General features: G+C 54.7%; 1 protein-coding gene across 6 annotated transcripts in view; it reads right to left on the reverse strand.

The window, feature by feature from the left end:
* TSPAN18 (tetraspanin 18) overlaps positions 1-23,524 on the reverse strand; it is a 185,895-nt gene that overhangs the window by 42,886 nt on the left and 119,485 nt on the right. The window contains exon 3 of one of the 6 annotated variants that reach the window (XM_053899810.1): positions 15,540-15,677. The exons of 4 other annotated variants lie outside the window; for them this stretch is intronic. The gene's annotated coding sequence lies outside the window, so the exon portion shown is untranslated. Of the gene's footprint in view, positions 1-4,061; positions 4,231-15,539; positions 15,678-23,524 lie in introns of those variants that run through there. One more of the 6 variants, XM_019470188.2, reaches the window with a different exon arrangement.

Raw genomic sequence — 23,524 nt, forward strand, 5'->3', positions numbered from 1 at the left:
GCGGATATGTGCAACCGTGTGCGTGGGATAGGAGTGTGCAGGGGTGCAGGACCGTGCGGAAGGGGGGGAGGAAAGGGAACACAGCTCTATCACACCTAAAGGCAGAACACAGTGGTCTAATTTTGAGAAGGCAAACAAAGACATCTATTTTCCCAGGAATGGCTCACCCAGCTCCTATTAACACTAATTAGGAGGCCTGGGAATTCCCCATAACTTCATAATTACTGTTAACAGACTTCACAGGGGCCGCGAAGGAAATGGAACACCCCTGTCCTGTTTTCACAGCCAAGGTGATGATGGTTCAGGTGGGCACCCCCCCCCACCACCCACCAGGCACGGGGATTCCCCCAGGGGTCCTGGGTGTTCAGACTGCCTGGGAGGCGGGGAGGGGGCGGGGAGGGGGCGCCCTCGTGGGGAAAACTCACTTTGTGGGGGCTGGGGAAATAGAGTTAGGAGCCCAAGGAGGGCATGGACACATGCCACCATGAGCCTTAAGCTTTGAGTCTGGAGGTCAAGGAGCAGACAGACCACTCCAGGCCTCAGGCCACCCTCTTAGCCCCTGTCCGTTAAGATGAGCCGTATTTTAAAGGTGGCATCAAAGAGCTGGCAAGACCCCAGCAGTGACTTCACGGTGTCATCAGCACCCCCCCCCCCCCCAGCCTGCTGCACCCTGAAGCCAGACGCCTTAGGAAACCACAGTTAAGCCATCACGGGGACCCCTCAGCTGCTCGCCAGCGAGATGGCCACTTCTGCCAGCTGACAGGCGCAGGGACTTCCCAGAAGCAGCCCTGCGGCCCTTCCCGCGAGGCCTCATTCACGCCTACAAAGACCCTCCCCCTCGGCCACCCCCCTCAGCTCTGGCGGTCCTGCCGCAGGCTCTGCAAAGGCCTGTGGGGAAGCAGGCGCCAGCGCTGTCCCGGCGGTCCCCTGTGTCTGCCCCCACTGGCGTGATCTTCCAGCCCCCACCCCCAGGAAGCGCTGTCCGTCCGTCTAGCACTTGGGGCCTGGCTCTGCTTCCAGAAGACAGCTCTTTGTTCTTTGCTGTCTGCCCAGAATCTGAGATTCTCCATGTATTACAGAGCTGAAAGGCTATTTTCTTAATCATGTTAAAAAGGGCTCAAATGGTTTCAAATGCTGACTTTTGGTGCTGTTTCTTTTATGCTTTATACTCAGCTGACTTCTATCCTTTTTCTCATAAGGAACATGCATTCTTTGGTATTATTCATTCACAAAGCATCGCGAAAGGGCCATTCCGGCCCTCCCACTCTGATGCCGCCAGGTCTCTGCAGGTGCTGCAAGGTGGGTCCGGAATACCTTTGCCCCTGTGGTCAGCCTAGAGTACTTCTTCTCACCCTTCAATGCCCAGCTTCACATTTCCTCAGCCGTGAAGCCCTCCCTGATTTCTCCAGCCGAGGCAGTGTTTCCTTCTGCTTAGTTCCTCAGTTTGGAGATCAGAAAACAAGGCCCAGGGAGGGGCAAGGGCCTTGCCAGGCCTCACAGCTAGGTCATGGGTGGTGAGGGCTACAGTGGAATCCAGAAGGGCTTTTCTTTACAGCCTCCAGGGGGTGGGGGGAGGTTGGCACACACCCCGCCCCCCTTGATTCTCAATACCCCCTTCCTTCCCTGGAGCCAGCGCCTGCCCTGTCGGGAGACAGCCTTGACCTCCATCTTTGTTCTCCTCAGGAATGAGCCAGGATGCTCCTCTCTCTGTGCCCCCAGGGGCACAAATCAGTGAGGCATGGGATGAACAGAGAATGGCCTGGTTGTTGTTCCACAAAGGGACGTGTGGACAGGAAGCACTTGGGACCCTTCCTCCCTCTCTGGAGCTCAAGGCTGTCTGAATGGCCACCCCTGCAAGGGCCAGGCAGGGCCTCCCTGCCCACCCAGCCCCTGCCCTGGCCTCTCCCTGGCTGAGCCGCTGGAGGCCACGCCCCCTGAGCCTGACTCTCAGCTTTGCCCCTGAAGAGCGGCCGTTTCACATACCCGAGCCTTACAGATTACCAGAAATACTAGTATTTCATAAGACAACCTACCATGTATTAAGCATTATTCGGAGCCAGGGCACTGGTTAGGTGTGGTTGTTGTTGTTAAGTTTATTTATTTATTTTGAGAGAGAGAGAGAGAGAGGCGGTGTAGGAGGGGCAGAGAGAGAGGGAGAGAGAGAATGCCAAGCAGGCTCCACACTTTCATCGCAGAGCCCGATGCAGCACTTGAACTCATGAACCGTGAGATCATGACCTGGGCTGAAGCCAAGAGTCGGATACTTAACCGACTGAGCTCCCCCCCCACCCCCCAGCATCCCTGGTCAGGGGCTTTATATACCCCATGGCTCATCCGCATGACTGCTTGCCCTTTCAGTCACCTGTTACCACTCCCATTTCCCATGGGAAATGTGAGGCTCATGGGAAATGAGGCCACTCCCCCAGGGTCAAGAGCTTGAGGTGACTGAGCTGGGACTTAAGTCTGGACCTATGTGGGGGTTATAAGCCTGGCTCCCAAGATAGTTATATGGATTGGATGAGATAATTGCACAGGCTAAGCGTTCCACAGATAATAACGCGTCGAACGTTACAGCTTGCCTCATTTTCATTTCATAATGAGAGCCAGCACTGCGGTGACGTGGCCCGGCCAAGAGTCGATAGGCAGGCAAGGCATCTTGGGGACCTGGTAAGAGGGGGCAGACCCCCTCCCCCAACAACCCCCCGCCCCGCCACGCCCCAGCAGATCCTACCCCTGGAAACCCCAGGGCCCAGATTGCTCCTAGCCAGAGAGTATTATTTGAGAGTAAATATTATTTTACTCTCCAGCTTAATCCAGACCAAGCTTATCTTTCCCACCGAAAAGCCCACAGCCCGCAGCAAGTTAAGCCCTTTGCTGCTTTCCTAATTGCAGGTTTGCAGCTTTGCTGGGGGAACACCAGATCTCTGGGAAAGCCCGATAAGTGGTCTGGTATTTGGCAGTGGCATCAGAGAGGCTGGCTCTGGGCTGGGCCGTCCGGCTTTCCAAGCCCACGCTGGGTTGGCTGGGGGGCGGGGTGTCCAAGGGAGAGAAGGCAGCCTGGGGCACATTCCCCTTCTGCGCCCCGGGGCAGATCGAGCTACAGTGCGGGTAGGGGAAGTGAATTGTGGCCTCCTGTTTCATGCTGAGTCCCATTTGGCTAGAAAAGTAAAACGGGGGTCAGTGGGCTGCCAGGCCCATCCTTCTCCTCCAGTTACACCACGTCTGTTTCTTCCTGCCTCTTCCTTTGAAGCATGGGAAGAACTCATTCAGACCAGAGGCCCTGAGCCTCCTGTGCCCCAGGTTTCTCTAAGGGGGGGGCCTCTAGATGGCGAGCAGTTCCAGCAGACTCCATGCTGCTGAAGGCTGTTGTAGGGATCCTCAGAAGGTCCAAGGGGCCAGCCTGGGTCAGATTGGCCCCTGCCCAACCCCTGTCTCGCATCCTCCCCACGTGGCTCTCCACCGAAAAGCGCTGGTGGGGCGGACGTAGACCCGAAGGACCCACGTCCAGGCGGGTGGTCTGCGTGGGTCTTGTTCGCAAAACTAGAAACAATGGGTGCAAGTTACAGGAATACGAAGTTTGCCCCGATTACAAAGAGGAGTATCCCCCACCGCATGGGAAGACTGGAAATGTGGTGCAGCTGTTACAAGATGGATTTGGAGGGGTTGCCACACAGCTCAGTTGGTTAAGCGTCTGACTTCGGCTCAGGTCATGATCTCACGGTGTGTGGGTTCGAGCCCTGCATCGGGCTCTGTGCTGACAGCTCAGAGCCTGGAGCCTGCTTCGGATTCTGTTTCCCTCTCTGCCCCTCTCCCACTCATGCTCGCTCTCTCTCTCTCTCTCTCTCTCTCAAAAATAAATAAACATTTAAAAAAAGTTTTTTTTAAGAAGTTGGATTTGAAATCAGACAGACCTGGGGTTTAAATCTGGCTTCACCCACTTCCTGTGTGACCCCGGGTAAGCGCCTCAACCCCTCTGAACTACAAGTTCGTCGGCTGTAAAATGATTCCATCTTGGCGGACGAACCCAAGGATCAAATGACATCAGCAAGCCTGGCACTTACCATGTGATCAGGACAAGCAAGTTTCTTTTAGTCCCGGGGTTAGTGAGCTGGCTGTCGCCACGCGTATTCAAGCAGATGTCAGAGGGTCCTCGTGTAAGGTTGGGCACACAGGATCTCCTTCCTGCACTAGACTAAAGATTGCACTCAGTGTCTCCAGGAGATCTCCCAGCTCTAAGAAAACACACCCAGAACGTGGCCTCGGCCGGCTGTGGAAAGGTGGGCGTATCAGTGAGTGGGCACCGTCTCCTCGCGCCTCTGCCAGGATATAAAAAACAGGCATCCACACGCGGTATGTGCTTCCATGTATATGAGATGTCCAGAAACGGCAAACTCTCCAGAGGCAGAGAGGAAACGGCGGGAGCCTGGGGCTGGGGGTGGGAACAGGAACTGATGGCAAGTGGATACCAGGTTTCTTTTTTGGGGGGTGATGGAAATACTCTCAAAGGACATCGTAGCGATGTTGCACAACTTCTTACTGTTACTACAAGTCAGTGAATCATGCCTTTAAAACGCGCGAATTTCACAGCAGTGAAAATTATACCTCCGTAAAGCTGTGAAGAAACCCCAAACAGTGACACCAGCAACAAAGTCCAGAGGGGCCGACGCATGGTTGGGGGTGATGCCATGGTTGGGGGGAAGCAGTGGCAGTGGCAGCTGAGGCCTGAGGTCACCACCGGTTTGGGGACTCCTTCTCCACCGGTGGGTTCACGGTGGTGCCCTCTGGTTATTCCTTACCCCGTGGGAGAAACTACTACCCACCCACCAGCTGGCCTCACTAACACCCCGAAGTGAAGCCCCAGTGATACAGGGAGGCAGCTTCTGCAGAAGGATGGGGAACCTGGGAGGTGGCAGCATGAGGGAGGAGGCCTCCAGGAGACAGGCCTCCCAGAAGCCTCCGCAGATCAGTGCTGGAGGGCGGCTCGGGGCATCTTAAAGTTTGGGGTCTCTAAGGAGGAAAGCCGAAGGCGTGGCTTGGCCTGGTCTGTAAGGCACTGGTGGGTCTGCCTGAGGGAGGTGGGGACAGAACCAATCACGTGCTGGGCACTGCTATCTGCCAGGGAAGGGCTGACATCTCTCCTGGGGATGTGACACCCTCGGTCCTGCAGATGAGCAGAGAAGACCGGTCTCCACTCGGGGTCCACACACTGAGGAGAGATCCGACTTGCTCACGGTTGCTCCTGTGCGAAGCAGGAAAACAACTTTCAAGGCCATCTGAGCACTGCTGTCTGGACTGATAGCGAGCTCTCCGTCGCCAGTAGTATGTAAGCAGAATTCAATGAACACCTCTCAAGGAGTCGAAACAGAGGACTTTGAAACCCCTCCCGGTCCGGCTAGTTGGGGAGGCCAGGAATCCTTGCCAGTCGCTTCCCTCAAGAGTTAAATCTGCACTCAGAGCGAAGCGGAAAGGCCTGAGCCATCCTGAGGGAGGGGGCCTGGCACCTCCTCTACCAGGACCGCACCTCCTCCGAGCGCTCACCACACGCCCGCACTGATTGCTGGTTTGGGCTAACGTGATCCTTGAATACACACAGGCCAGGCCAGGCAGCTCAGGGCTCCAAGCGAATGCACTGGGGCCTGAACTACCCCAGAGGCGGGGGCAAGGGAAGCAGAGGCTGCCCGCCCAGAGCTGCTGGTAAGCCGGTCAAATGGGGCCCTGTCTGGCCCTCCGGCCAGACGCCGGTTTCATGCAGGGGCCTTCCCTCTCCCCAGTTCTGGCCTCCCCAGGGACTCAGGATCCTGGCAGCAGTCTGCAGGTTCCCTCCCCTCAGCCCCAGACTCACCGCAGGATGAGCTCATCAGAGGCCCCTTCCCAAAGGGGAGCCCCAGGCCTGGGAGAGGCCCCAGCTCCCTTTCCTGTGCCTGCCTGGCCCTAGGAAGGCAGTGAGGGAGGCTGGGCCTCCAAGGAGAAGGCCACCTCCTCTCCAAGGTGCTGGCACGCCAGCCCTGAGGGGCGGAGGCCAGGCGCCTCCTGACCCAGCCCACCATCGGCCTGGGCCCCTCTCAGGCGCTCCCAGCCTCCACCCAGCTCCACCGTCAGAGGGGCTCTAGGCATGCTGCTGCATTTCTTGGTGCGGCCACTAGGTCTGGGACCTAGCCGTGCGGACAGAACCATGGTCTCCTCTCCCTCAGAGATGGCAAACGGAGACTCTGGAGTGGAAGGCATGACGCCCAGACTAATCACGGTGCAAGACAGAGTGTTCCCGAGGTACAAAGAGACGGACAGAAGAGGGCCACCCGGGCTCCAGCATTCAGTAGTGGCTCCCCGGTGTTCGTGTTCTGGCAACAGGGCAGGACTCCTCCAGGACCCAGGGTATCCCCGCCCCACCCTGCTTCCTACTCCCCATCCACCACAGGCTCATCCCTGCCCTCCAGAAGACAGCCCGATACCTGCTGTGGTCCAGAGACCCTTCACCTCAACCACCTGTCTTCCCAGGGTGCAGGTCTTCCCTCCCCCCTGCATAAACCTTTTCACGGCTCTCCAGCACTCCTGGGGAAAACCCAACTCAGAGCACAAGAAGCCCATTGATGAGCCCTCCCCTCCCCCCCATGCTCCTCCCCCACTCTGCCCCAGCAATACCACTTATAGGTCCTGGACGCTTCTGTTCTATCATGCCTCAGGGACTTTGCATGTGCTGATCCCTCCGCCAGGAATCCACTCCCCTCCACCAAGTCACACACAGATTTCTTTGTCCACCTCTAAGTAAGTCATTCACAATCCCTATCTACGTGGACTGTGTCACCGTGGGCTGTGTCACCCTGTCTACGTGCCACTGCATCACAGGGCCCTGGACCACTTGCCACCTGCCTGTTGCTCAGTGAGCCTTGAACTTCAGCTTGCATCTCCAGCCCCGGGGGAGCCTGTCAAAGTCTAGACTGCTGGATCTCACCCGCAAATCTCTGATTCGTTAGGTCTGGGGAGGGCGTCTGAGATCTGCATTCTAGCAAGCCCCCAGGCAATGCTGAGCTTGCTTGTCTGAGGACCACATCTGAGCCCTCTGAGCTCGATCTTGTCTGATTTTTCTTTCATTTCCAGTCTCTGAACCAATCTGGTTTAGAGTTGGCGTTCGGTACCCAAATGCACGAAAGGTCCCAGTCTATCTGTGGTAGCCAGTGTGGATGGCAGGAGAATTTACTGAGACAAGTTTTCCTGATTTGTTTGCTCTGCTGTGGGAGCTCTCTCTCTCTCTCTCTCTCTCCCTTTTCCCAAGATGGCGGCCAAGCCTTTGGATCCCATGTCTTGGGGGCTGCTGGCTTCCAAGGCCAGGCACAGACGTTGCTGGGCTAGGAAGACCGTCCACCCTCTGGGCCCTGGAAACTTCTCGGCGGGGCATAGGCTGGAGCCTGTGAAGGTGGAGGCGTGTGAGCCTGGGCAGAGGGGCAGGCAGAGATGGCAGGCCCGGGGAGAGGGTTGTTGAGCGTCTCTGGATATCAGCAAGAAGTGAAAGTGGGGGGATCCGAGAACGACAGGCTCGAGTGCTGGAAGAGCCCTCCCACCAGGTGGCAGGACTTCCACGGGGCCACCCTGAGAAGCCTGGGCAAGGCTGGAAGGCTATGCACCCAAACTCACCGCTTGGAATTGCAGCCAAACTCCACTCTTGGGCCCAGGATGGCGTGGAAATGGCCACGGCCCGCTCGCCCTCCCTGGACCTCAAGGCTCGCCAAAGGAGCCTACCCTAAGTGTTCTGGGCCACACAGGGGCCACCAAGACCCCTACAGGACGCTATTCGCGCTATCGTTTTCTAAATGACAACACTGAATTTGACAGAGGCTAAGTAACATGCCCTGGGGGCAAGAATCCTCCCTCCCCAATATGCCTGGGATGGAATGTCCTTCAAATAGGTAGCGGGGCTCCGTGGCAGATGGTCAGAGCTAAAGAAGTAAAGGCAGATGACACATTTGGCACCCTAGTGATGCTAAAATTCAAACCTGCTGTGGGTCCACTTAGTGCCAGTGATCCACCAGGCCCCATGCTAGGCCCGGGGCTGTTCCTGATGGAGGGAAGGAGTGTGGCACCAGAGGGCACAGATGCGGACGTGCAGACTCTCAGGAGGTGGACAGGAATCAGCGAATGTCTTGCCAGGAGCACGGAAGCTCGGGCTGGACTGAGCCTGGGGCTCCCTGACAGAAGAGGGAGCCAGGCCTGCATGCGGCCAGACACAGTGTCGGTGAGTCTGTCCCTCCAAGCCTGGCCTGAAGGTGGCCTGCCCCAGGCCACCTGCCAGGACTCCAGGACCCGGAACGCCGGAGACCCTCAAGACAGAGAGCAAACTGCAGCCAGGATGCCAGGCTATCCCCTGCTCCAGTGGCACCACTGAGGCCTGGACTTCTGGCCTGGACGGCAATTCAACACAACAGCCACCTGATCGCTGTCCTCACCTGACTGCACACTTGTCCCCTGCTCCTGGGGAGAAAAAAAAAAGGGAGGAGAGTTCCAGACTTGGGAAGCTGCACATTAGGCAAGGGAAGGAACTGGCTGGCGGTGGATGAGGCATTTGCTTTTTAATTTAAATCCTCCTGGATCATTTGAATTTTTAAGGACCACGTATTACTTCTGTAACAATAACTTTTAAAAATAATTTTATGTCTGAAAAATGCAGAGCAGTATGCACAAATCGGTTTGGAAGAGAGAAGTCTATGCAACATATAGCCTAAGGGGTCATTAAACACATCACCATCATCGTTCTGGTACATTTACCATGTGCCCAGAGCTCGGCTCTGTGTTTTTATCCCCATTATTTAATCTAAGCTCATCACAGCCCTCTGTGTTGAATGCTATTAGTGCTATCATTTTCTAGATGAGGACACTGAATTTGCGAGAGACTAAGTAACATGCCCGAGGTCACCCAGCCCTGGAGCAGGGCTCTAAACTCTCGAGTGTCAGGAAGCAAGTTCCACCCTAGATCAGGGTGTGCGCGCCGTGCTGCCTCCTGAAACTGCAACTGAGAGATTGACAAGCTCAAAAACCGTTTGTTCTGAGTCCGCTCTGTGACTTGAAAACCACTGCGACTGCCCAGGAACCAAAATCAAAAACAAAGCCAGAGCCTGGTGTCTCCAACCACCTTGGAAACTTGGACCGAGGCTAAGAAAGCATGTATTACGGGGAGCCCACTGCCGCCTGTCCATCTGTCCATCCACTCACCAGCCACTGACTGAAGGCGCTGCGTGCCCGGCTCTCTGCCGGATCCTGGCAACCGAGGACCCACGTGGGCGAGAGGCCCACGACCACCCAGAAAGGACCAGGTGAGCACAGGGCAGATTGGACCCCTCAGGGCCTTCCAATCCGCTCTGCTTCCTCTGCAAATTTCCAAAAGCTCTTGCAGTTGGAGATCCAAACAGACATCAACAGGGGAATGAATGAAACACAACCCTGCAATCCGTGCCCGGTGGCAAGCCACTCTTCTTCTCCAAAGCACTTAGTTTGCATAACGCTGAACCAGGGCTTGGCAATCCAAGCGGTCTCTCCCGTCCAGGTGTGGTCCCAGGCCGGTTAACTGCACTGGGTTCTCTGGCATTTCACCCAAGCCTTTGCCCCAAGATGGAAAGGGAGAGGGTAGGAAAGATCCGGGAGCCTGGGAGACAGGTGGGATCTCTCCCAGGGTTCCAGCCTGCAGAGCTGAGCTCACCATGCTCGGCGTGAGGTCCCTTGGCCAACGGTGTCGGCGGGGCCAGCTGAAGGTACAAAGCGCGCTTTGCGGCAGCCTGAGCTGCTGAGAGCAGGGAGCTTGGGTGTCCCGTTCAGCTCTCAGAGGCCCAGGCACACAGCAGGTGTTCAGCAAATATTTGAGTGAATAAATGTAATTTTGAGGAAGGCAGCTCCCCCCCACGGGAGGGGTGTGACTTGTCCTGATCACCGTATCTGGGGGGCATGGACCTAAGCTGCCCAAAGGCACCTACATAGCAAAGACTCTACTGAGGATTCCTCCCAGAGTCATAAAACTGAAAATCTAAATAATAAGAACACCCACAGCATGAGTGCTATCACTCAATACTGACCCTCTGGTGGACAAGCTGGTGAGCGCTTTATCTCCTTTAGTGACCTCATGGGATCTCCACATCAGTCCTGTGAGATGCGTAGTGTCATTATCCCCAATTTACAGATGAGAAAACCAAGGCTCAGAGGGCCAAGGCCATACTACTGGCAGAGCTGGGATCTGCACCGAGGTCTGACTTAGAATTAAAGGTCTAAGGCTGGGAGCGCCCCCCCCCTCCCATTTCACAAGTGACAAAGTACAGGACAGGGAAGCTGAGGACATCCGTGGCAGGGCTGGGACAAAAACCCAAGTCTTCTGACTTCCAGCCCAGGCTCTGTCGTGCCTTGAGAAGTTACAGGTGAACACGGTTTCTGCCCAGTTCCATTAAGAACCTTGGAGTTGGGGGGATTCATTACTTTGGGTCCCTTCTTCTGAACAGTCCCTCCGCAACTCCCCTTCCTGAGGATGGAGGGGAACAAAGGAAAATGGAAGAGCCACTTGACTCCAAACCCGGGCTGTAGGATGGCCACAGACCTGCACGCAGCCAAGCCTGGAGGCCAGCAGGGAAGAAGCTGTCTGCATCCATCCTGTTTCCTGCCTGGCACAGTCTTCCAAGCCCTAGGCTCCCACCTCCAGGCTTTCGCTCTGTTTGCTCCTTCCTGGCATCCTTGCCTGTCCGGTACCCCAATTTTCGAAGCCCAGCTGGAATGCTTTGCATTCCCTGACTCCTCACCACCGTCCCCACCCGGAAGTGACCTCTGGATCTGGCCTTGGAACCTACAAGCCTTTATAGTTCTGCTCTGGACTCTCTTATTCCCTACCTTGTATGTCTTTGCTCTCATGTCTATCTCCTTATGACTGGCCGGGAGCCCCTTGAGAGGCTGAATGAGCAAGGTACAACCGGAGCGAAGGCTGGCCAATTCCTTCCGGTTACTTGTGCACCTCCCCCCACTGGGTCTGCACACAGATCTCTAACCGTCGCCCCCGTCCCTCTCCAGGACCTATGGCAAGCTGTGCCTTGTAAGTCCTACCGGGTGAGGACCAAGCCATTCTAGAATCTCTGCAGCGTCAGTGGGGGCTTTGAAAAATAGTGTGGAAAATAATCAACTCGTAGACCAAGTTCAGCTATGGCTCAGCACTGAACGAAACATTGGACAAGCGGTGTGTGTGGGGGGGGAGGGGGGTGGGGGGAAGACACCCAGAGGAAGGGTCCTGCCCTCAGGGGCTCTCCCAGAGGAGAGGGTGGGGACCTTTCAGCTTTGCTCACTCTCTATCCCTGGCAAGTAAAGCAGCGTCCGGCACATGATGAGAACACAATGGTCACTGGCTGAAGAAATGAATTAACACTCATTGACCCAGCAGCACTGAGCACACCATATAAGGCAGGATAGTGCTGAACACTGAGCTGGTCTACGTGGTGAGTCAGAGCTGCAGAATCCACAGGCAAGAGAGACAGAGAAGAGAGAGAGAGAGAGACAGACAGACACACACACACACACACACACACACACTGGTGAAGGGCAAGGAGGTTTGTGGTTGACCAAAATCAAGCAAAGGACAGAACGTAAAAAGCACTTGGCCACAGCTGTCTGGGAGGCGGCATCATATGCTGCGGTTTTCAATCTTTTTCCTACAGAACAATCTTCTTTCAAATGAGATCATACACCGCACCCTAAATGCATAACAGAGCTGCCACGGTGGACGTCAGGGAAAGCCGAGAGGCCGGCCTGCTCCCATGTTCCCTGGAACCCCACGGAGGCCCCTGGGTTCCACAGAGATGGGGTCCTTGCTCAGTCAGCCCTGCCTCTCCGCTGAGACGCCTCAGTGCATCTGAGGGGAGGGCTGGGCTGCAGCTGTTCTGAGAAGGGGGTCTTCATAGGCCCAGGGCTTCTGGGAGCCCATTTGGGGCAAATAAACCCTAAAGTGGCTCAAGAAACTTTCCTCAGCCACGAGGGAGTCGGGGGAGGAAGGAAAAGGTGCTCCCAGCAAGTAGAGGGGAACCCAAGGCAGCAGGATATGGGGTGGCTGACAGTGGGGTGGCTTCTCCAGTGCACAGCAACTCCATATGGGAGGGACGTTCGGGGCCAATCCTTCTGGAACGCGAAGCATCACCTGGAGGTACACTGTGTATGTGAATGTGTGTGTGTGGGACTGCAGGTGCATAAATCAGGCTTTCAGATACCAGATCCACAGAAACCCAGATGCACCTGTCAGAGCAAGGCCACCCTCCTCCTGTAAACTACAGAAGAGACCGTTTGGGACAAATCAGCATTCCCGTTTCCTCCGTGTCCCCCAGGCCCTGCCATGGCATCAACAGGCTCACCTGTTGTTTTGTCTCCCTAGCATTCCTTCCTCCTTCTGAAAATAGCACCCGGGTTTTCCCTTTGGGGTTCCAGCCCTCTCCCAATTTCAGGCCAACGCCCCCCGCCCCCCCCCCCCCTCCCCCCCACTGATAACACATGCTGCCCCACCGGCCATCGACTCTGACCTAGTCTGGCCAATCAGCACATTCTCTCTTCCCACCCGCCCCCACCCCGGTTTCAGTAATTGGTCAGAGACGGGCACGTGACCTGAGACCAGCCAATAAGCTTCAACTCTGGAACTTCGGCTGGACATCCTGGGAAAAAGAAGCTCTCCTTCCACGGGCTTGGAAATGAGTGGGATGTCAGTCCTGAGCTGTCTGTTCATCACTGCCCTGCCACCCCACCGGGCCCGGGTGCCAGGGATGGAAACCCACAAGGAGGAAAGCAGAAGGCACAGACATAGGCATCATTTGAACCTTGGATTCGGCTCTGCCTTGGACACCAATAAACACGCCCCAAACTGTCAATATATTGGAAACCAATAAAAAGCTAATAAATCGCTTTGTCTCGCCTAATCAGGTTTGGAGTTGAGGACTGGCTCCCAACTGATGTGGCATCTGACCTCGGTTCAGCCTTTGCCCTGGTCTCCCCTGCAGCCAACCATCATTTCTGGCCCATCACTGGTTCTTGCTGACCTGGGCAGCATCTCCCACCTTCCCCAGTTGAGCCCAGGGGCCCTCAGACTCAAGCACTGGTCACAGGCCGCCTGCACCCCAGCCTCTCCAGCCCCCTGACTCCCCCTTGGGCTATGTTTTGGCTGATCTAACGTTGGCCCAGATCCACTCGCTTTGTCCCCTCTCCTCGTTGTTCTGCCTCGCTGACCTTGGGTTCTTGTAGGGGAGACAGACCCTACACAATGAATGAGGGTCCCGGGATGCAGCCACCCCTGATCTTGGAGCAGGAAGAGTCACCCCGGGGCTTTGGTCCACAGTCTCAGGGAGACCTGCCCTGGGCCAAGGCTGCGGGGTGTGGCCAGAGAGTATTGGGCCAGCATGTTCCTGGCTCTCTTACCTGCTGCACCACCTTGGGCAAGCTGCCCCTCTAAGTTTTATAATCCTCTCCTCTAAAACGGGGATCATACCACTACCCACCCACCAGAAGGGCTAAAATCCACAAAACCGACAGCACCAATTGCCGACAAGACTGTGGGGCGACGGGAACTCTCATTCGTTGGTGGTGGGAATGGGAATGTGAAATGCTGCAGCCACTTTGGAAGGCAGTTTGGTGGTCTTTTAAAAAGCCAAATATGTTCTCAACCATACAGCTCAGCCAACATGCTCCTAGGTGTTTACCCAACTGGGTACAGCTTAGGCCCATACAAAAACCTGCATATGAATGTATAGCACCTTTGTTCACAATTGCCTAAAATCGGAAGCAACCGGGACAACCCTCAGTAAGTGAATGCGTATACAAACTAGGGTACATTCAATGGAATGTTATTCAGCAATAAAAACAAATGAGCCATCAAGTCATGAAAAGACATGGAGGAAATTTAAATGCATATTGCTAAGTGAGAGAAGCCAATCTGAAAGGCTACCTACAGTATGGTTCCGATTCTATGACGTTCCGGAAAAGGCAAAAGTCTGGGGACGCTCAAAAGATCACCGGTTGCCAGAGGGAGGAAGCGGAGAGGGAGGGTGAAAAAAAGGGGTGGGTCATCTTATCGGGCAAGGTGGAGGGTCCCCCAGTATCCATGTTGCCCTTCTTCCTTTGACATAGAATGGCAATTGGGCAGATGGCCACCCAGAATGAAGCCTGTAATTCCCAGCCTCCCTTGCAGCAAGGTGTGCTGTAGAATGACTGCACTCCGGCCGATGGGGCATGAATGGAAGCGACGTGGGCACCCTCTTAAAGGAAGTGGCACCCTCTCCTTCTGTGGTTTCCTCCTTCTTGCTGAAGAGGCTGTCATGGGCCATCGTGGATCACGCAGATCAGCAATGGTGAAACCACAAGACAGAGGAAGCTGGGCCTCTAACAGTTTTGTGTGGAAAAATCTTCTTAGCTCAGAATTTCACTTAGACGGGGCACCTGGGTGGTTCAGGTTGTTGAGCACCCGACTTCAGCTCAGATCATGATCTCACGGTTCATGAGTTTGAGACTGCTTCGGGCTCTGTGCTGACAGCTCAGAGCCTGGAGCCTGCTTCGGTTTCTGTGTCTCCCTCTCTCTCCACCCATCCCCTGCTCATGCTCTGTCCCTCTCTCTCTCAAAAATAAATAAGCATTTAAAAAAATGAAAAAAAAAAAACCAAACAATTTTACTTAGAGGAAAATCAACCTCTTTCTCATTGAAGGAACTATCATTAGGGGTTTTGTCACACACAACCAAACTCATATCCAGACTAATGCAAGGACCTTCAAGGACTTGTCCTGCGGGTTCTGTATAAAACAGGCAAAACACCTTCATACGTTCATCCATTCAACAAATGAAGGCCAGGGATGCCTGGGTGGCTCAGTCGGTTAAGCGTCTGACTCTTGATTTTGGCTCAGGTCATGATCTCAGGGTTCATGAGTTTGAGCCCCGCGTTGGGCTCTACATGGACAGTGTGGAGCCTGCCTGGGATTCTCTCTCTGCCTCTGCCTCTCTATTTCTCTCTTAAAAATAAATAAACTTGAAAAAAAAGCGGGGGGCAGTTTACAGTGCTGGGACCTGGGGATTCAATTAAGAATGAGGCAGACAAACCCCTGCCCTCATGGACTCCGCCTTCTGGCAGGAGACAGACGATAACGAACTCATTAGGGATCGTCATGAGCACAGGAGTACCCTTAGGAACAGTTACCGTCTCTTGAATTCGGAGCTTACTCTGTGCCCATCCTGTTCTAAGCCCTTTTCCTATATTTCATCTTCACAAACCCAGAATGTGGGTGCTCTTCCTTCCTGGTTTGACCGATGGGGAAACTGAGACACAGAAAGGTTGACGAGACACCTGCCCAAGGTCCACGCAGCCAGTAATTGGTGGTGTGAGAATTCGAACCCAGGTCTGCTGGACCTTAGAGCCTGAGCCACTGGGCTCTCCTGCTCTGGAAGGGTATAAAAGAGGACACTGTGATAAAGAATGACCGGGTGCCCCTGCTCATGGTTTCTATTAGCGACGACAACAGGTGCAGCATAGAACCCGGTGCTGAGCAAGCCTGAACTCCCTTACCTGGGTGGCAGGCGTTGGGAGGCCTGGAAAAGTATTGGGCCCGTGTCTAGACGCCAAAGTCAAGGGTTTCAAGTTGCTCTGATGACGGTGTCAGAAGCCCCGGCCACTGCAAGCTCGGGCTGTCCAGGAGATGCCCACCTGTCAGAGACAAGCACATCAGCCATAACTGCCTGGTCCGGGGAGATCTCATCAGCTCCCACTGCCGTACGTGTCTTTTTGTTTGAGATGCTCTCTGGATCCCAAGGGGGCTGTGGGATGGGGCAAAGACAGCAGGAACCTGGGGTCATGCATCAGGATAGAGGTCCCAGCTGAACTTGCCTGGAAGCGAGACTGAGACACAAAGATATGCATATGCCTGTGTGTGTATGCCCTGCATAAAAATACATAAGCATCACACCCACTGTGTCTAGCACCGTGCCCTTTGCAGAGCGGGGAAGCTCGGCAAATGTTTCGCGGTTTGCTTTGATGTAAAACATAAATGTATATGCTGGAGTGAGTGGGTGGGAACTCCACAAGAGTGTGAGCGCATCGGAGGCAAGATCCTTCCGCATGTGAAAATGCATTCTTGGGATGCTCCATCCAGCCAGACCAATGGCCTCATTTTAGCAACGAGGAGACTGACATCCAGAGAAGGGCGGGGACTAGTGCAGAGTCACATGGCAAGTTGGTGGCAGAGTGGGGCCTAAACCCTGCGTCTCTCCTGACTCGCCGCTGGGTGTTCTCCCCAAGGATCCACCCTCCTTTGTAGCGGTCAGACTTGCAGCCCGGGTACAGGGCAGGGATCGGCCACATGCCGTCAGGCGGATGCTGGTCAAAGGCCAGGGCAGAGAATTGTTTCCTGGCTGTGTTCAAACCCCGACAACGTGCAAGAGTCAATGCCCACAGTGGTCAGAAGCATGGTCTTTGGAGGCAGGTAGATCATGGCCACATGCTGGGGCAATCTTTTTCCAGAAGTGGACCCTGGGTAAGTTAGGTGTCCACTCAGAGCATCAGTCTCCTCGCCTATAAAACAGGGATAATAATACCATCTCTCTCCGAGGATTGCAGGCAGTTAAAGTCTGTGAAGGCCATGCAGAGCATTCGCTCAACAAATGCCAGGGATGTGATGCAGAGGAGAATATCGTCAGGGGCTGCACGGCAAGGTGGAGCACCGGACTGGGGCTTGCTCTGTGTCCCTGGCGAGTCTTCAGACAAAACTCTTCAGTTCCACCCGCTCATTCATTCCTTCTGTCCCCACCTTCCTCCTTCTTCACTGCCTCTCACAGAGCAGCTCGGGGCCCCAGCCCCGTATATCTGCCTCTCCGGGTGGGCTGCAAGCTCCCCGCGTGCCCCCCCCCCCCCCCGTGGGATCCCCACCGCCCAGCCCACATTTCGACAGCGAGCAAAATGCAAATGTCATTAGCGCGCTGCAAGCTGGTGAGTGCTAACGCCCCCGGTGGCAGCCCGCTCTGCTCTCGCGAGAACTGGGGAGCGTTCAGGGGTGGGGGAGCGAACTCCCCGGGGGGGGGGGGGGGGCGGTCTCGGCTTTCTCCAAAAGGGGTACTGTAAAGAAACAAATAACTGGCCTCAAGAAACAACGGAGACTGTTTTAGCAGCATGAGGCGCAGCGAGGCCTTGCTCGCGGACTCACGTGGCGCCTGCGGGCCCTGCTTCGGCCCCCATCTGGATGAGGGGTGTGTCCCAGCCTCTCTGGGCCTCTTCACCACACATACTTGAGGACGAGGCTCATCTGGGGGACTCCCAGCTTCCACGTTTCATTTCCACCCCAACCCAACCCCCCTCTAACGTGTTGAAAGAAGCAGACCACCCACCCAATGAGCAGACCCCTGGTGGGGCGGGGTGGGGGGGGCGGTCTTCACCCCAGGAGGACGCAGCTGCAGTGGACCCTCCACCCCCCTGCCCTGAATCTTGCAGGCAGGGGTCCTGGGCTCCGGTTCCAATGCCACACTAGCTACGCCCAGGCACATGCTCCCCTTTGCGGGCCCTTGGTTTCCCCATCTGTGAAACGGGCTGTTGGGCCCATTGGCAGTCCCTACAATCTCTCACGGTGAGCTGGAAAGCCCGGCTCTAGTAACTTCCGGGCAGAGCTGCCAAAGTAAGGCTGCTCCTCTAATGTCCTGACGACAATGCACGGACGACCCCAGCAGGCACATGAAGCCTTCCTGGAGGAGGGGGCAGGTGTGTGTGTGTGTGTGTGTGTGTGTGTGTGTGTGTGTGTGGAATTGAGAACAGGGTGCTGTGGGCAGTGGGGCGGGGTGAGCAAGGGCGTCGAGATACCCAAGTGGGGAGCCTTGAGCCAGCGCTGCCTGTCAGGGCAGAACGGGAGATGAGACGGAAAAGTCCTGGGGTCAGTGCTTCCTGTGCATGTCCCCATTTGATCCTAACTGCGCTGTCATTCGCATTTTACCGTTTCACCGGTGAGCGGTTCAGTAGCTTGGCAGACACATGACTGTTAAATAGCACAGATTAGATTTGAACCCACAGCTAATTTCAGAGCAGCTCATTTTGACGGCATGTGGCAGATCCCTGCCCTGCACCCGGGCTGCAAGTCTGACCGCTACAAAGGAGGGTGGATCCTTGATCGCCGTGGGCCGCCACCCGCCGTCTAGACCGTTTAAAATGGAATGTGACCTAGAGAAATGTAGGATCATGCGTGTCGTGAACCCATGCAGACGAGCTCGCGGTGGCACCCGAGGGGGAGCAATTATTGTGGCTGGGGCGAGGAGAAGGAAGCTCCGTGTATGAACGTGCACACGCTGTCCTTGTGTGTGTCTTTGTTAAGTGATGCTCCAGCCCTGAGTCCAGGCCCAGAAATGCCAGAGGGGCGGGACGTGGCAGAGGGGCCATCGGGGCTGGGGAGTGGGTAACTCGAAGGCCCAGGCCATCCCACAGCAGCCCAGGAAGCCCTGCTCTCCAGGCTGTGAGCTGGGCCTGACCTGCATCTCTTCCCCTGGCTTCCACAGGCCCAGAGGCCGACCCCCTGCCGCCACGGAGAGTGGTACATCGGCCCTTGGCTGCCTCTCCCTTGGCTCAGGCTGCCTGCTCGGGCCGGGGGCACAGGACCTACAGATGGAGCCCGGGATTCACAAGGGGCTGCCGCCAGCAGGTAGGGAAGCCGGCAACCACACCAGCTGACGGCAGGTCAGCCCTGTTTTCCAGCCCTGGCCCTGTCACTAGCCACTGGCCTTGTGATTGGGACATGTGACCTGCCTCTCTGAGCCTCAGGGAAATTCCGCTGAGCTGCAGAGATGACCACCTACGGGCAGGGGCATGCAAACTGTAAAGTGCTGTGCCCAACAATGGGGTTGTGGTTCTAACCCCAGTGGCCAAGATAACCCAGGAAGTAATAGAGAGTCCCTAAGGGAGGCTTGACTGAGAATCTAGCCAACGCCTTTATGTAACTCCCCTTCTTTCCTCTCCTGGGCCGCAGTTAACTCCCCTTCTTTCCTCTCCTGGGCTGCAGTTTCCTCATATGTAAAACTGAGGATCTGGGAGCTCAGATAGGGAGTGGTCTACAGCCCCCTGGGGTCTAGCCTCCTTTGCCATGATTTGCAATTAACAGCCTATCCGGATTTCATTTGCCGGAAGCCAGAAGGCCATTCACGCAGCAGTCAGCTGAGCACGCGGGGCCGCGGGGCCGGGACAGGTACAGGTACATTTTGATGGAAGGGAAGAGGAAAATGGGTGACCTGGAAGGAATGGAACAAATCTGGGAAGACAGAAGGAAGCTTGCGGGAAGGAAGGGAGGCAGAGCTGTCGACAGGTGACAGAAACTGGGCAGAGTGTTTCCCTAAGTTCGCGCTGGGCTGGCCCCGGAAGTCACAGAGAAGACGCAAGGATTCTCTTTCCTGAGGCCACAAGCAACATGAGCATTCACTCATTTGGTGAGCATTAGTGAACACCTGCCGTGTACCTGGGACTCCAGGGGTGCCAGAGATGACTGAGGCACAGACTACGCCTTCAAAGAGGCTCACGGTTATCGGGAAGAGAAGTCAATGCCCTTGTCTTCATGGTTCAAGGTGACAAGGAGGGCTCATCACATAGCTCTGAGTTCAGAGGCAGGAGAGGTCCCTCCCTACGTGGGCCCCAGGGAAGGCTTCCTGGAGGAGGGGGCAGATTTAAATATAAGATGACAGAAGGGTGCTGTGGGCAAAGGGGTCAGGGTGAGCAAAGGCATGGGGGTACCCAAGTGTGGGCTGGGTATTCAGGACCATGAGCCAAGGCTTCCTGTTGGGGCAGAGTGGGAAATGAAGCGGGAAGGGAAGGCAGGGGCTCCACGGGTAAGGTCTTTGAACACCAGGCCAAAGAAGGTGAAATTTGTCCACAGGCAATGGGGAGCCACTGATGGTCATAGAGCAGAGGTGTGCTTCGGGTAGATGAAAAGCAGGAAGGGGCCCAGGCAGTGGAAACAGATGGTGAGGCGATGGACGGACGATGGGCAGAGACTGGTAGAGGTGGTGGGAGGGTAAAGGTATGAGGGAGGTGGGGTTGGGGGCCCCGAAGCTGACAGGCCAGGGAGACAGGTGTGGGAGGAAAGGCGGATCTCCACCCGTAGGGTTTGTCTCCCAGCTCTACCACTGCCACCAACTTGTGGCCTCAGGCAGGTCATTTAACCTCTCGGGGCCTGTTTCCTTCTCTATAAAGTAAAAAACATCGAGCCACTTCACAGAGATGTAGGATTCAACTTGATAACATGAGAAGCGCTTTAGGCACAGAAAGTGATGGTTGGACGCATGCTTTCTAAAACTTAAGCATTTGTTGCTTTTGTTAATTAGTGGTGCCTTTCCCCCGTAAGGACACTGAAGCTCAAAGTCCAATGGTTGGCTAGACTCGACAGAACTGGGCCTTGAATCACAGGAGAAGCAAGTTATGAGCAAATAAACCTGGGTGACTCAGAGAAGAGTCTTGATTTTAAAATATTGCTAAAGAAAAGGGCCGCTTTATGACTTCTGCACCGTGCGCTTATTAAACCCAAGCTATAAACGTGAACTAATAAGTGAAATGAGTTAAGTTAATGAAAAAAATCAACCTTCAGGACGAATCCATATTACCTAATGGCAGTCCATAAACATAAACATAAAATTTTAAAATACAAGAATGAATTGCAATGCCCAGCAGCTCAAGGAAGCGGCAATTTCTCTCTCTGGAAAATAAAAGCTATTGATTTTAGCTTGGGTTCTCATTGCTCATGAGTGAGTCTTTGAGAAGTCATAAAGGAAGGAATTATTTCAAATTGTTTACTCACTAAGGATCATATGTATTGAATTTAAATCATCTCCGATTCCTAATTAGTACAAACCAAATTAGAATCTAAGTACAGAAGAACTGAAAAGGCCCTTGGAGGCCTCTGAGCTCAGTTTTCTTTGTTTTACAGACCTGGAATCCAAGGGACAGAGGAGAAGTGACTTGTCCAAGATCACGCAGCAAGTGGGGTAGGAGCCAAGTTAGAATCAGGGCTCCTGGTACCCCGGTCAGCATCCTGCTCTGGTCCCTGCAGTCTCTGGGATCAGATCATTAAATCCAGACCTTTCAGGTGTGCTGGGTGTTACCATGGCCTCAGCCCAGGGGGCTCCTACCATAAGAACTTTCTCCCGGCTGCTGGAGTAAAGGACCCTCAAACCCAGGCTAACACTGATAGCAATGTAAGTGCTAAGGCACCGTGAGTATTGACATGTACAGAACCCTCGAGCCCCTGTGCCAACCCAGCTTCAGCAGGGAAGCAGACACATACTGGGGGCCTCGGGTTCTGTCTTGAGAGGGGCCACAGAGCCTCAGGCCCATGGCAGTTCCCCACTATGTCGAGGGGAGGCTGGGGCACAAAGACCCCACTGTATGGTGGGGACAGGAGGGGTCTCTTAACCTAGCCTGGCTCTCTGCCTCTCTCTCTTTCTCACACACACAGACACACACACACACACACACACACACACACACACACACACACACACGAATGAGCACAACCAGAACTAGGGAGCTTTGCCTGTGGCTCGGGCATGTGTGCATGTGTGTGTGCGCGTGTGTGTTAAGCTTCAGCCCGCACACAATTATGAAGCAGATGTTTAATTACTACCTGGGTGTTATTAATCAACACGATTAATACACAACCCATACCACATAATTACTTTGCAATTACACCGAAACGAAATATTTTATTGCTGAGGGTTTGCTAATTACCTGGCCTTGCCAAAGGACAGGTATAACGGGCAGCAATTTTTCTTCCTTCCTTCCCTCCCTTCTCTGCCTCCCCTGCCCTCACATTAATCTCCCGGGCTGATGTCCACGGAACAGGGAGCTGAGGCAGGTTGTGGCAATCACGTTCATTTTAATGGGAACCCTAAATCGTCCTGGTCCTTTCCTCTCCGCGCCCCCAGCATGGAAATGTGCATCCTTTCCAGAAATGACGATGGCCTCCTGCAGGCCTGCAGCTGGGGCGGGGGTTACCTGGGGATAACCTGGGGGGTAGGGGCTCTGCAGGCAGCTGCCTAGAGTTGAATCTTAGTTCGACAAGTTAGCTACCGGCTGTGTGACCCCGGTCACATTAACTGTGCCTCAGTTTCCCTACATGTAAGGTGGAGAGGGTAACAGTAATTACCTCGGGGTTTGAGTACTGAATGTGATACAGGCATAAAGCACTTAGCACAGCACCTGCCAGAGGAAGGCTTTGGTAACACCCATTATTGTTATCATTTACCCAGAAATGGGGCCCTCCACAAATCTTCCCAATCACAGGGTCCCCCAAACATTCAGATTTTTGGATTCCACTCTCTCTCCCTCCCCTACCCCAACAGGTCAGTCCAAGCTACCTAGACACAGCTCCTCACATTGGCCCCTTCCCACTACCTGCTACCTCGAGGGACTTCACTTCCTTAATCCAATCCTTGGTTCTCTCATCTGGCCTGCAGCCATAGCCTCCACAAGGTCTCCCTGCTGCCCCCACCCCATTCCATCCTCCCCTGGGGAGGGAGGGAGACAGATCTTCAGGGGTGGAGCTCAGACCAGGCCACTCTCCCACTCAACAGCCTTCTATAGCTCCCCATTGCCTATGCAGCAAGGTCCACTTCCTCCTCTGGTGTTTTAGGACCCAGAAGATCACTAAAGACCCAAATTCCTCCTTCATTTCTTAGGGCGTTAGCATCGCATAGCACCTAAATGTCTGATGAAGAATGAATGAATGTCTTGCTAGATTTTAGAGGTATCTGTGTCCACTAAGCTGAGATGTCCTAGAACATTTTGTAAGCCTGCGTATCTCCACAGACTCCACAGCCTTCACTGTTCATTTCTACACCATCCTGGTCTCCTACTTGCCTTGACAAATGTCCTCCCTAAACCCAGCTGCATTTAGGAACGGTTGATCTCTTGGGACACAGTAACGACATGTCTCGCTAAGCAAAAAGACTATGTAAGGACCCTCGATGCAGGACTAGCGTGTGGTCCATTTGGGAGATGAGCGTAAGGGGGGATGGTGATAGCCTTGACCGTGGATGGTGCACGTTGGAGGAAGAGACAAGGGAGGTGTGCATGTGTGTGTGCGTGTGTGGGCGTGTTGTGTACATGGTGGCACAAGTGGGGCTGATGTGGCTACTTCTGAGTGTGCATCGACTCTTTCAGTTACCAAAATATTAAATCGCGTGGGTCATTCACTCAATCACTCAAGAAACGGATACTGGGTTCTGGAGTCCGAACACTGGTGACAGAATCCTGTCTCTGACTAAGCTGCGTGACTTTGGGCTAATGCCTTCACTTCTTTGAGACCTCAGTTCTTAATCATAAAATGGGGCTATTCTAGGGGTGCCTGGGTGGCTCAGTCGGTTAAGCATCCGACTTTGGCTCAGGTCATAGTCTCACCGTTCATGAGTTCGAGCCCTGCATGGGGCTCCGTGCACCCAGGTGCCGCGACAGAAGCCTGGGCCAACAGGGAGCCGACGGAAATTCATGGAGGGGGCAATGGGGACCATCCAAGTCCCGGGTTTTCCTCCTCTGTCTGA

This window comes from Panthera pardus, unplaced genomic scaffold (assembly GCF_024362965.1).
Source record: "Panthera pardus isolate Hobbes unplaced genomic scaffold, ASM2436296v1 HiC_scaffold_12, whole genome shotgun sequence".
Taxonomy (NCBI): Eukaryota; Metazoa; Chordata; class Mammalia; order Carnivora; family Felidae; genus Panthera; species Panthera pardus.